Source organism: Eptatretus burgeri, chromosome 1 (genome assembly GCF_056783735.1).
Source record: "Eptatretus burgeri isolate ZD-2024b chromosome 1, Ebu_testis_v1, whole genome shotgun sequence".
Lineage (NCBI taxonomy): Eukaryota > Metazoa > Chordata > Myxini > Myxiniformes > Myxinidae > Eptatretus > Eptatretus burgeri.
The window spans coordinates 119,673,165-119,688,453 of record NC_140961.1 but is presented as its reverse complement, the minus strand read 5'-3'; positions in this window follow the sequence as shown (position 1 = coordinate 119,688,453).

The window sequence follows — 15,289 nt, the reverse complement described above, 5'->3', positions numbered from 1 at the left end:
ACTGCGTGTCAACGTACACATCACGCTCACACATAGAAAGAAACTTGAAACGAATGAGTAATGTCTGTTTGGAAGATGCTTCAACAAGCAAGAGAAGCCACCGTTCAAACATGACAGGATTTGACTTTAAAGGACATTGCATTTTTTGTGGAGAAAAGTGCATCATGGACTTGATAAGAAGAATCCTAATCGTTGGCGGTGAGTTCTCCTTTGTCACACTGCAGATCGTGTTGATCGGACAAATTTCAAACAAACTATTCTCGATGTTATCGATTCCCACCAGGATGAAGAAGGACGCCAGGTCAAGATACGATTAATGGGAACAATTAGGGATCTTCATACTGCTGATGCGAGATATCACGAGGACTGCAGAAAGTCCTTCATGGCACCCCGTTCTGTTGCAGCAGCAGCACACAGTGGCAGAGAAACTCAGGACATTGAGCCAGCTGTCAGTTCTACCATCGTATCGATGAAAAACGACATGTTGCGCATCTGGAATTCAGTCGAAGTCTGCAATATGTACAAGGATCATGGAGGAAGGCTATACTCTTGACAAACCTGTTATGCAAATTGTTGGATATACTTGGCTCTGAGCTTCTGGTTCTGTCTGGTGAAGGTGTCGCTAGTTTAATCTTGTTTCGCATCAGAGCATCTACTGCGATCAACTTGGTAGCAACAGATGAAGATGACGCCATTGATGTCTCCAGTGAACGAATTACCAAGAAGGTTGCACAGGAATCTAAGCAGTTGTCTTCTGACCCCAGTTCCTATCAGACTAGAATTAATATTGATATTGCGAATGAAGCAGTGAGTTCAAAGCTTCAATTGCTGCTCTCCAAAATATCAGCTAAACTGGACTGCACACTTCCAGGAGCTCTGATAGGAAACATCATAACGAATATGATCACCAATCGACCAACTACACTCCAAATAGCACTGAGAGTTCTAGTCAGTCGTAAAAGCCTCATCGAGCAGTTGTACAACTATCATGTGACCTGTTCCTATGATGTGTTTCAGTGTTTCAAGGGATCAGCAGCCAAGGCTGCAACTGTTCACTCCGGGATTAGAGGAACCGCCAATGCTGAATGTGGCCTCATTCAGGTTGTTGCTGACAACTTCGACACAAATATCTCATCCCAGAATGGACTCGTTTCAACACATTCTCTTGCAGTACTACTTACCATAAAATATCAGGATATATCTTCCACATCTGAAGATGAAGCCATCATCAGACAAATGACCCGTGATGAAATGAAGACACCTGTGACAGAAGACATTTTGGTTCAAAGGTACAAGTGACCTGAGAAACCAGTGATGCCAGTTGAAGAAGCCACACGTGTGGTGTTACCTCTCCACGTATTGGCTCATCAAGCTATACAACTTAGGAGAGTTCAAGATATGGATTTCTCTTTTCTGTAGCAAATCACTTCTGATCAGAACACACCAGAGTTTGGTGGCTTTAATACGAAGCTCTGCAGAGAGCAAGGATGATCCATCCAACCTGCAACGAGGGCCATTTATACATCACTCATAGATATGGATCCAGCTGATCCAGACACGATGTTTACAGCAATGGAGGAGGGAAAAATGCTTGACCGCAGAGTGTGGACAAACCGTAACCATCTTCACAAACAACCAAGAGCTGTATTGAGTGGCCGTTAATGTTAAATGGGTTTATCCTGAGTGATTTACCCAGTTCATACCAAGGCTGGGCGGCATGTACACCCTTATGAGTTTTATCGGTTGTGTGGGGAACTTCGTGGCTGAAAGTGGGCTGGAAGACGTGAGGAAATATGCCTTTGGCGATGTTGCTCATATGCTTGGTGGAAAAAAGTTTCCCCAAAACTTCAGGGCCCTGCGATTGGTGACTGAGGAGGCCCTTCGTCCCAGCGTGGCTCAGGCAGAAAGTCATGAAGACTTAATGGACACTTGAAACCAAAGCAACAAAGAGCATGACCACACAACTATGGGTACAGAACCTTGTGAAACCTGAATTCATAATGATGTTGTTTGTTCATGCTGAGCGTGAAGGAGACTGGCCATTGCATCTTTGGGCTATGAAGGAGATGCTTCCCTGCTTATTTGCGGCTGGACATTACAACTGTGCTAGATATGGGCTCCACTACCATCGATCGATGGAAAGGCTTCATGGAGACATTCTGGAAATGTTCTTAAAAGGAGATCACGTGATGTGGCACAAGAAGGGCCTATGGAATGGCATATGGTCGGATCTGTACATCGAGTCCACATTCATGCGCTACAGTCATGGCATACATGGAATCGTTGGCATTACACTGAAGCCTTATACACTGAAGAAGTGGGCCTATAGTATGCACATGTTTAGTCAGATAGTCCACGATCTCACAGATATGTCTGGGGGCACATCGTCACAGAGGTGACCATTCACAAGGAAGAGAAGCCATCACGCACACGATCTGATGCAGAGGACTGAGATAAGATAAGGAGAATACTCCAGTCCTGTATCGACCCACTTGACCCAAAGGAACATGCACTGTTGTCAACATTGTAACTGACAGAATTGGACCAGAGAAGGTGAGCGCGCCAAGGGCAGTTGACATTGGCTGAGCACAGATGCATTCGTATGAAGAAAGCTGGCCAGCAGGATTCAATGCTCCCTTATCTAAACAAGTCATAACTATAGCAGTGACACGAAAAGTCATGCGTGTGTGATCGACTGAGGTTTGTGATCTAAATCTCATCTACTCCAGGGTCATGGGACTCCAACAAACTCGAAAAATCAAACTATGTGATGTCTTGGAGAACGAGCTTGCACCTGTGCCAACATCAATGTTTGTTGAAACGGGGGAGATGAGAATAGCAAAGACCAATTCGACATTGAAGAACAATCTCCAAGTGGAAATCTCAACAAGACTGGGTCCACAACCTGAAGTCACCATCTTAGATGGTTGTGCAATCCTCTGGGTTATTCATTGGCCTAACAGGGGAATTGTGCAAGACTTTGTTGACAATTTCACGAGCTACATCATGGCAAAGGTGGACAAATCAGATGTATATCTGGTATTTGATAGATATCATGATTTCAGCATCAAGAGTGGAACAAGATTAGCAAGAGCTGGGCAGCAAGCGAGCAGGTGCCACAGGTTGAACCGCCAGACTCCACTGCCTCCACAGCTGGTGGTTCTATCAGCAAATGAGAACAAAGTTCAGCTGATAGAACTGATTTGCCAGAATTTGATTAAAGTTAGGCAACAGAGAAAGCAGAGCCAACACAGGCTCGTCATTATGGGACAGGAGTCTACCTAAGTGGAAATACACCATGGAGTCCAAAGGTGTCAGTAGGGTAAGAATACTGATTCTGGCTCACTTTGCCCCATGTAAATGAATGGGGGATTTTCAGCGATTTATATTTTTTTTCCTTAAAAATAAACCCCCTTTTTATCCCAAGGTATATTTATTTGTCTCCCCTTTTAACTTGGAGGTTGAACCTCATTGAATTGAACACCTGGGGGTTGAACAGCTCACTCATTGAACCTATAAAGATTTGTTCATTCTCAAATTCCTTCAATAGTTTAATTTTCTTTGCACAATAATCCCCATCTAAAATATTGACAAACAAAACATTTGAATCTTTATATTTTTTAAGATACCCCATTTGTGCCATTACGAAATGATAAACTTCTCTTAATGCTCTTGTTTGACCACCTCCTGAGCCACATATCATTTTGAGATTATAGTAAATTGTTTTTTCATTGTTCAATTGATAACCATCAAAGTTTTCAGTCCATTCAAGGATATTCATTTTTTCTTTACATCCTCTAACTTACTAGTTTTTAAATTAATTCGCTTATTTGTTTTATTTACCTTTGTTTTAGTTATTTTTTCAATAAGACTTATTTGATATTTTTCACATTCATTATGTTTTCCATTTATATACCAAGACTGAGATTTTCTCCACTCTTTAGTTTGATTAATACTTGGTTTAACCATTTATATATTGTGAAAAAGCAGCGGTAGCCCTTAAAAACCTAACCCATCTTCCCATCGTTAAAACATAATCTATTTTATACACTCTATCATACAATATCCATATGGAACACAATCTATTCCATTATCTAAAATAAATCTCTTATCATCAAAGGCTCCTAATGCCTTTTTATTTACTTCTTCACTATATATGTTATGTTTATAACTTCTTATTGTATTCATTTTCCTATATTCTTCTTTCTTATTCATCAAACAATTATAATAATTTCTAAAAGTTATTGATTTCTTTATTACATATTTCTTTATTCCCTTTAACCTCTTATCAATCTGTTCACCATACTTATAAGCATATGCCTTTGCTCTCAATCCAATAAACTCACTCATTACTTTTCCACCCAACTCATCCTTAAACTTACCAATAACCTTTTCATTCTTTTTGGAAAATAACTCACTCTTCTTGCTGAAATTACTTGTATCATATACTCCAATATTTTTCTTCATATCTTCATAAACATCATCAGTTTTTATATCTAGGATAAAACTATCAGTATCCATATACAACAATGAAACATTTTCACCATACTCTTTCTTTAAGTCATTATACAAATAATCATACATCAATATCTTTGATAAATCAAGAACTGCTGTTCCAATATAAATTGGTTTATCCATTACAATACTTTCCTTTTTCATATGAATTGCAGAAAAGTTCTCTGAAAAAACCTCTTCTCTCTCAAAACTTGGTTTATTTATCAATCTCGAAGCTTCTTTCCAAGATGTTGCGAATCTAATGTTTTGCCTGTTTCTAACATTTTCCATAGTCTTTCCAAATACAGCATTATTCATTAATTTATAAAAGTCCCCTTCAAATTTTACTTTTGTATTTGCTCTCATATCTGTATTGAATTGAATATACTTTTTCACCCAAGGACTTTGTTTAAATTTTAAAACTCTATGAATTTTAGCTACTCTCAATCCTTCTCTCAAAAACTGTTTTAAGCTTCTCTGATGCAAAACATATCCCTCTTTATCATAGAATATTGTTAATAACTTTTCTGTTGATTTACCTTTAATATTAAAACTTTTATGATAATCACTTAACCATTCTTTCTTTGGAGTTTCTTTCTCACATGCAAAAGGAAGATCTTTATGCTTATTATGAAGATCACTCGGGTACCTCAAATCAACTTCAAAATAATAACCTTCTTCTTCCTCATTCAATTCCTCTTGAGAAGAAATAACAATATTCATCAAAGCCTTTTCATAATCCTTTTCTTCCACCCACTCTAATTTACCATAAGGTAGAGATTGAGACATTGCCCATCCATACAAATTATTAGCATCAAAATACATCAAATAATTACTATCTTTTTCACTATCATAATTTGGGAGATATTTATTATTTGCTTTCGCATATCTTTTTGAACATACTTGTGATATTCCACCTCTCTTGGACTTCTCAATCATCAAAAGCATATCCACATCACTGATTAAATCTATATCTTGTTTTGTCATTTTCAACATTGCACTCCAAGCTAAACCAGGAGCTGTGAAATAGTGGGCAGGATCTAACCCATAACAATTTTTATTATGACAGAGTGATCTAAAAGCTTCAAACACATCAGCTAACAATAAAACATCTGTTTTTAGATATAAATCGTGATATTCTCCAAGGTTCTTTATCTTAAATATTTTCCATATTTCTTGTGCGTGTTTATATTCCTTATCACTTATCTCTTCTTCATAAAGGTTATTATAGAAACTTTCTTTTGAAGGAAGTTGTGTTTCTTTAAATCTCATAAATGAATCCATATAATCATAAGGATAAATTCCCTTACTTGTAAGAATTTTCTCTTTACTTTGAATTTCATTCCTTGTTTGAATTTCCTCTCTCGTAAGAATTCCTTCTTTAATCAGAATTTCATCTTTAATCTGAATTTCCTCTTTAGTGAGAATTTCCTCTTTTGGAAAGAATGAATTAAGATTTGGAAAAGAGTCCGTGGAGCTTAGATTTGATGCGAGGTAGGCTAGTGGTGTTCCCATAAACTTGTAAGAATCTAAAAACCTAATACGAGTTATAGGTTTTGTGAATATCATTTTTGAAAATGAAATATACTTTTGACTTGTGTTTGTTATAGCAGAAATATTCCCTGGTGTTTTTGAAAGTTCATTTATAAATAGATGTGTATCATAGTTGGCGCTGTTGTGAAGAAAGACTGGAATAAAAGAAGGTAATTTATAATTAAGATTACAACAGGAATGAGCGGGACCTCTATATTTACCAGTAAGATGACAATGGTCTCTAACTTTAAACTCCTTAATTTCCCCCTCACAAATATGACAGATATTGTTCATTCTAAATTCTAATTTTTCTTCTTTGGTTAATTTCATCGGTTCATTTGTTTCTTTCATTAATTTAGTGAGTCTTATACAATCCTTTTCTAATCGTTTTACAAACTCTTGTGAAGCATTTTTTCCACGATAATGTTCAAGTTTGTTATACTTTTCTCCAACAGATGATTTGATATAATAACAAAAACCACAAGGAATATGTTTTTGATATTTATTTGTATATGGTTCTTTTGGATTAGGAGAAGCAGTATTTATCTTTTTAAGGATACATTCAAAATCAGCGTATATCACAAATGGGTGCATGATAGATTTATTATAAACTTCAAAATAAATCTTTTCACCAGGTTTAGGCATTGTAATTACAGCTGATTTATGATTACTACAATATTTTGAATGTTGTTCTAATCGTTCTTTTGTATGAAATGAATTAAGACATCGCTTACAAGGATATATTTTGTTTGCTGTTCTGAATACCTGAGAAGAGATTAATCTTGATAAATTATTGATGTATGTGTAATGTGAATTCTTTCCAACACTAAAATATAAAAGGTCAATGTGTGTTTCTTCATTTTTATAGTTGTTTGAAATTTTTAATATTTGAACTTTGTTTGTATCCGTTAATCCATATACATTAATAGAAAGATTATTCTTTTTCTCAAATTTAGGAATATCTGTTAGTGGCATTGGGAATTTAAAATCTTTAATGTCCAAGGTATTCTCATATTTCATATATTGTTTTACTCTTTCTGAATTACATTTTGGTGGATGTAAGTGAGCAAGAACAGACCAGAGAAAACATTTATTATCATTGTTCTTAATATTAACAACTGCCTTCTTTAGTTTTATTTCTTTTGGTAATTCAATATAAGAAGAAGCTTTAAGAGGGTTTGATTTTAGAATGTGTATATCTAAAAAGATGATTTTTTAATATTGAATCCACTTCCTACCACTGTATTATCAACATCCTCCTCTTGTCTTGATAGTTCTTCATAAACCCCACTATTCAAAAAATCTTGAAATGATGTTATAAAATGAAGATCTGTTCTCATATAAGGAGTTTGTTCTTCATCTTGTCTTTTCATATTCATTTTCACTCCCATATAAAACTTTAAAGTTTTTATTTCTTTTAATGTCTTTTTAATAAATTTTTCAACATCGGGTTTCACTATTTCAATTGATTCAGCTATTGATGATGGACCGGGTTCTCCAAATTGAAAAATCCTTATTTTTATATGCCCTTCAAATGCCTCATCAGTGTTTTTAATATAATAGTCTCCCTTTACTTTAAACTCATTTTTCTTGTGTTTTTGTGATTGAAGATGTTGATTATAACTACTCTTCAAAACATCCTTTGAACAGATATCACAATGTTTTCTTTCCAACTCAAGAGGAGATATTTGATGAAATAGATTAAATGTGTGTTTGTTGGTTCGGAGGTGTTTTCTATAATGTTTATATTCGTGATTACAAACATCGCAGTACGTAGTATTCACCATATTTATAGAATAAAACTTTGCTTGAACTAAAATTTTCTTGATGAAAATTTCGTTTAATGTATAGGTGAATCTGTGCTTAAAAACATTTTATCCTCCAACTTTTTCACTTAATAAATACAATGTTTCAAGACACAAAAGACAAGTTTCAATCAATCTCTTCATCTGTTAAAGATACTGAGAAATATGTCAAGGATGTAAAATTGAACAAAGATAAATATAACAACTATTGGATAAAAACTATTATGGTAAATAATATGAGTTCTTCAATTTCCTTCAGTGGAAGGGCTTTTAGTATACCTGGTAGAACATCAATTAAAGTATCTCTAACAAAAGTTTCTCCTCTCCTTCTAGTAATATATTCAAAACTAGAAAAAGCAATGAAACAAGAAAAAGTATCAAAGAACAAAAACCTTATGGATGAAGCTTTAGAAAGAAAAGATAAGACCATCTGTAATATGCAAGGAGAAATTTGTATTTTTTTCAACAACCCTAAAGATGTAAATCCTGATGAAATAAAGGATGTTAATATATCAGGTGAAATGACATTTCGTTCAATAGTAGTTAACGATAATTTTAAAATTACCTTTAATATAAAAAATGTTGTCGTTGAATCTGATAATGAAAAAAGTATATCGATATCGATGGTAATATACAACTGAAAGTATAGATGAATTTCAGTTTAAGTAAAGTTTTACTTTATAAATATGCTAGACTTTCCTGATTCTCCATATGACAAATTTGAGAATTGTCCTGCGTGTGAAAGATGGGGATTAAACACAGAGTCAAAAGCCTATAAACAATGTATATTCTGTGATTATCTTCTAATTAATGATAATAAAAAATATAAAAAGGAAAATAATTCTTTTAGATTTACACCAAAAATGAATTACTTTACAAGATTGATTAGAGAAATGAATGTAAAGTATGAGGATGATAACACACCTTTCCTTACAAGGGAAGAAACTGAACGTATAAGAGAAATGTTCAAAGGATTGTTGTTGTATATTATTCATGGATGTAATTTTCAGGGAAATATCAACACAAGATATTGTATAAATAAAATAATGGATTATCTTGAAATTAAACCTGAACTTAGGATAAAATATAGAGTTTCTAAAAAAGCCAATAATAAATTAAATAACCTGTTTTTCAAATATATAAATGAATGATTTTTTACCTATTTGGGAAAATAAGATAAAATTTAACAACCATAAAAATCTCCCAAATTCATTAAGATGTCTCATAGTTGGTTCAAGTGGATGTGGAAAAACCTGCTTACTTTTAAAAATGCTCCTCACTCCCAACTTTTTAGATTATGATAATTTAATAATTTTCACAAAGTCGAGTTTTCAACCAGAGTATCAACTACTCTCACAAGGTTTTAATGCTGGTCTTCAAAAGAAGATATAATAGGTTTATTTAAACGTCAAAAAAACCTAAATGATTATAACATTGAAGATATAATTCAACTATTTTGTGATACACAGAGATGTAAAAAGAAATCAAATCTTATAACTTGTATTCTTAGTGATAATACGGATGATATACCGTCTCCCCAAGATTTGGATAAATCAAAAAAGAACCTCGTTATCTTTGATGATTGTGTTAATGAGAGAAACCAAACGGTAATGGACAGCTACTACACAAGAGGGAGACATTCTTCTTGTAATTGTATTTATCTTAGTCAATCGTACTTTCAACTTCCTCGTCGTTCCATCAGAAACAATGCTAATACTTTTATTTTATTCAAGTTAAATTCAATAGATATCAATAATTTTTGGAGAGATAATTGTTCTACATTATGTAGTAAAAAGAAATTTGAGGATTATATGAAGCACACGACTGAAAAATATAAATATATTGTTGTGAAACAAGATGAGATATTAAGGGATATATTTTTTGTTTTATAAACAATTACATATATAAATGACAACTATTATTATAAATCTTGTGGGTAAATCTGCTTCTGGAAAAAACTTTCATAAATCAAGGTTCTTGTGTAGTACAAATGAGAATATTGTAAATTTACTTAAAAACACCCCGTGATACGCATTGTATCAACAACAACTAGAGTAATAAGACCTGGAGAAGTAAAAGGTGAAGATTATCACTATATTTCAGTGGAGGAACATATGCGATTGAGGAATGAAGGACAAATATTTGAGGAGGTTTCTCTTGGTACAACAAAATATTCACATTGTAAGAGTGAGTTAAAGAAACTAAAATCTGGTGGTGTTGGGATATTAGAAACTAATCCAGAAGGAACGAGACAAATTATTAAATATCTGAGCGGAGTGAAGATTTTATCATTCGGTTTTGATGTTGATGAAGAAACTCAACACAAACGTATGAAAAGCAGAGATGCAAGGATTAGTGAAGAAGAAATTACAACTCGCATTAATGTTAATAAAGAATTTGATGAAATATTTAAAGAAAAGGATTTATTTGAACACATCGACTTGAATGATGAAGAAAAGGAAAATTTCCCTGTTGATCTTTACAATTCATTAAATGATATTTTACAATAAATAAATGGATACAAAAGAAAGAGCAAGAAGATTTAAGGAACATCAAGAGTTGGTTTCAAAAGTTGTAAAACAACAGGAAGACATAAAGAAGAAACGCAGACAGAAACTAACGGGCGAAGAAGCATTTGAAAAAAAACAAGAGAAATTTTTTAAACCACTTTTAAAAACTTCCCAAGAAAAAATGAAAGATGTTTCCACAGTTCCCACAGTAGAATATACTCCTAGAAAGCTTCAAATGTTAAAAGATTTCAGTCAAATGACGGAGGAAGAATTAGAGCATTTAGGAGAATTAGAATATGATGATGAAGGTTTATTTCAACAACTGGAAGAGATTAATCAACCCCCTGATTATATTGTGAATGCTGTTCAAAACAATGAATATTCAGCGGATTCAAAAACCAAAGCAGGACTCATTCCAACAGAACAACCAGCAATATTTCTTCTTGTTCAAGAAAAGGTATTGATATTTAATGATGAATTAAGGTTCTTAAGTTCTGCTCAACCCCTGTTAAACTAACTCCGAGATTAATGTTTCTTCTCACAAAAGATGGAAGGCAAGGTTCAACTGTGAGGGATGAATCAAAGTATATTGATAAACCATTGGATATGGAAAATAATGATGATAGAGTATATATTGATTTGCTGAACACTCTAAATTATAAGGTTATTCTTTCTGGTAAAAGTAGGAAGAATGAGAAGGAGAAACACATTATTCAGGCTTTAAGTATCCTTGGTTCAGGTATTAGTTTTCTTCCAAATGACCCATCGCAATTAGTTAATAGACTGTTATTGTTGTTCGGCAGTAAGAAGGCTGGAAATAACAATTGTTTTAATGAAGCATCAGCCATTTTAGACCAGTTGATGAACATGAAAATAATTAATAAATCTCAATATAAAGACATTTTATCTCATATTAAATAAGATGAGAAGCACAATCCTGAGTTTTAATTTCACAACAAGCGACCACACATCTTCATTCCCATACCCACTACAACTTGACACAACAAAAGAATATGAGGCATCTTTATTGTCCATGGAGACTTATAATACCTTATTTAATATAACCGAGAAAAATGACAAGTTTAGTTATAATCCGGGAAGTGGATACAAAGCGATAACAGTCTCACCGGAGCATACGAGATTTCTCAAATATCTTCCGAAATTGCTCGTCTTATGAAAGAACAGGGTGATGAACCAAAAAATATTATTATAAACATTCAAAAACATACTTCAAAATCAACGATTAAAGTTAAAAATAACTACAAGGTTGATTTCACAATTGATAATTCATTTAGAGAGTTATTAGGTTTCTCCTCAAAATAGCTTGAAACTAATGGGATGTTTTACAGTGATAATGTCATTCAAATATCCTCAGGAATAAATTCGGTGTTAATTCACTGTGATTTGATTGATGGTGCTTATAATGATGGATTAAAAACAAATACAATATTTTCATTCAGCGCATACTCAACCCCAATTGGTTATAAATTCAATATGGAGCCTAAAAATTTGGTTTATCTACCTGTGTCAGGAAAAACCATACACAGAGTAAATTTTAGGATAACCGACCAAGATAATCGTGTGATCTCTTTTAATGGAGAAGTTATATCCATCAGAATTCACCTACGTGAAGTTTTTCAATAAATAAATACGATGGTTATTGTGAGGAAGCACGAGTTGGGAAAATATAAAATAATTACAGGGGATGGGATGTTCCTTTCCCCGTACTACAAGGGTGAAGGTATGTATCTTGGTAGAGGATACTATAAACCTAAGAGACAAAGGGGTGTCGGACATCAATTTAGAGGAGATGGGATAATTGATACTCTCATGGGTATTGGTTCAACTATTCTTAAACATAAAGACCTAATTGGTTCAACTGCTTCTGCTGTGGGAAATGTAGCAGGTGCTGTAAAGAGTATAAAAGATGCTCAGAAAGAATCTCATAAATTACAAGCAATAAAAGAAATTAAGAAAGGTAAAACTCAGTTGTCCCCCAAGAACGACAGAAAATAATTCAAATACTTGGATCAGGGTTTCAAAAGTTTTAACATCTTTTTTCCTAAATAAATACAAGTATGGAAGCAATTGATAGTATCTATGATTTGGATGATACTATTATTATCTCAAACTCCACTAAAAAAGAAGATTACTTCAAGGTAAATGCAATAACTGGAACAGACTGGAATACAAATGGTACAAAAAGTTTTGAAATAAATAATCAACAAACCTATTTGAATCTCTCCGAAAGTTTCTTGTTGTGTAAATTTAAATTCACTAAGGCTGGGAATAACACAAACGCTACACTTGTAAATGATTTCTTCTGGAAAATGTTTGATAGTGTGCGATTGTATATTGGAACACAAGAAGTTGAAGCGGTTGATTATGTCTCTGCTGTATCTGAAATGATGAAATTTACACTCTATACATTCAGTGATAGAATGGGAAAGGGGTCTGTCGAAGGTTTTATTCCTGATATGTCAACGGGAACAAACACAGACCCTGGATATATTCAAAGGAAAGGAATGTATAATGATGATACAAAAGCAGAAAATAGTTTTACTGTGGCAGTTCCTCTTAAAGGTATATTTGGATTTTGTGATTATGATAAAGTTCTGTATGGTCTTAAAATTAGATTTCAACTACAAAGGAATGATAATGAAAATAGATTGCTTTTTGGTGTTGGTAATGCTTTTGGTGATCAGAATAAATTTGTAATTGAGGAGATGAGTTGGTATATCAGTGAATATACTCCTAATCTTAAAACAGAAGAGATGTTGAATCGAAGACTTAACTCAAAGAGACCACTCAGTGTATCATAGCTCAAAAGAAGATGTCAACACGTTAAACTCAATCAAACTACTTACACGTGGAATTTGGGTGTTCTGGAAGGAAAGCCACGATATCTGTGGATGATTTTTAAAAAGCCAGATGGTGATACTGCAACTGATAAGAATAATGCATTGAGTGATAATGCTAAGGTGAAACAACTTCACGTTTCTCTAGATGGAACATTTTATCCACGAGATAGATTGGAAATTAATTGGGAAAAAAATGATTTTGCTGAAGCATACAAGTCTTACCAAAAGGTGTGTGAAAGTAATGGAAATAAAGAACCTATTTTGGATATGACAGCATTTAAAAGTTTGTATACAATCTATACGTTTGACCTGAGCGCTCAAAAAGAAACTATAAAGTCTAATCGAGTGGATACTTCCCTATACATTGAAAGAGGAGAGAGTGAAGAAGTTGATACATATTGTTTGCTTTTGGAAGAAACAGAATTGCAGATTAATACAGATAATGGTGTGATGATTAGTCTCACATAATTTTTTGTTAAATAAATGAGTGGCAAAGTACCAACTGGGGTATATGTTAATCAAATCAATCTTCATAAACTATCATCTTGTGTTCAAAATCAAAAGCCTTGTACGATTAACGTTAATACAATTCAGAGAAAAGGAGCAGTAAGAATTGATGTTTTGCTCACAAGAGAACAGGTTAAAATCTTGAATGACACTGACTCACTTAAAATTAAAATGACAAAACCAATGTTGAAAAATATTCAATAAGAGAGACGAGTGGAGGATTTCTCCCATTTCTAATTCCTTTATTTGCTGGTTTAAGTGCGGTTGGAGCATTGACGGGTGGTATTTCAACAGCGGTCAAAACTGCCAACGAAAGGAAGGCTCAACTCCAGGCTCAAAAGAATTGGAAAGACATAACAAAGAGTTGGAGAAACAAATTAGTGGAAGTGGTGTAATTGTAGATTTTGCTGAAAAACTTGAAGGTCTGCCTGATAAAGCGAGATTGTTAGTTGGAGATATGCTTTCTTCTATAGCACAAGCAGGTGTAAAATTAACGAAAAGAGGTAATGGATTATATCTTTCTAATAAATAAATGAGCATTGATGAGTGGTTGAAAGAATTTGGAAAGAATACAACATCAAATTTACAACTTGCCAAATATTGTAAGAAATTAAAAATTCATAATGTGGTTATTTGTATGAGAGATGAATTAACAAATGTGTCGAAACATACAAAGAATATTATTATGAACTTAGAAGATAATGATGGGAACGGTTCTCATTGGGTTTGTATTTTTAATAGTCAAGACAAATATTATTTTGATAGTTTTGGTCTTCCACCACCTGTTGAAGTCATAAAATTCTTACAGAATGGTGTTTATCAAACATTTCAAGTCCAAGAATTAAATTCCAAGTGTTGTGGTCAATTATGTCTATATGTGTTATTTCAACTCAACAAAAATAAAAAATTTTATGATATTATTTTTAATCTAATATAAATGACTTATGTTGGTAAAGATGGTTCTATCTTTGGTGTATCTCAAGAACTGGATATTGATTTATCAAATTATTACACAAAGGCACAGGCTGAACGACATAAATATAATATAAACAAAAATATTAACATGAAAAATGTTTATAAATTAAAAAATTATCCAAGCCCGACTGACGCGAATGACTTGGTGAGATTAAGCGATTTATCACAATATATATACTTAAATAAAACGGCTGTGTATTCTAAAGATACAGAAGTGTTGATATTATCTCCAGGTCATACAGAATTCACAGTTCGAATTAAAATAAATTTTTATAAAGAAGGGCGTATCGTTTGTATGAGAATAGAACAATGGGGGTATGATATGAATGATTTAGGGTATAATTGGTCATTTAAAATTAACCTCGAAGACCTGGAACAATTAAATCAGTCTCGTAAGGAAGAATATTATCCACTTGGTATCGAGAATGAGTTTTGTGGAGCCACGATTAGTAAACAACAAATAAAAGAATTTAATAAGGGTAAATATAATAATGGTTTTGCCCTTGTTTATCTCATGAAAACAGAAAAAACAGGATTATATATAATAAGTAAGGAAATACAAAATGATTTAACAATGGGAAGATGGGGAGGTGTTTCGTGCCAT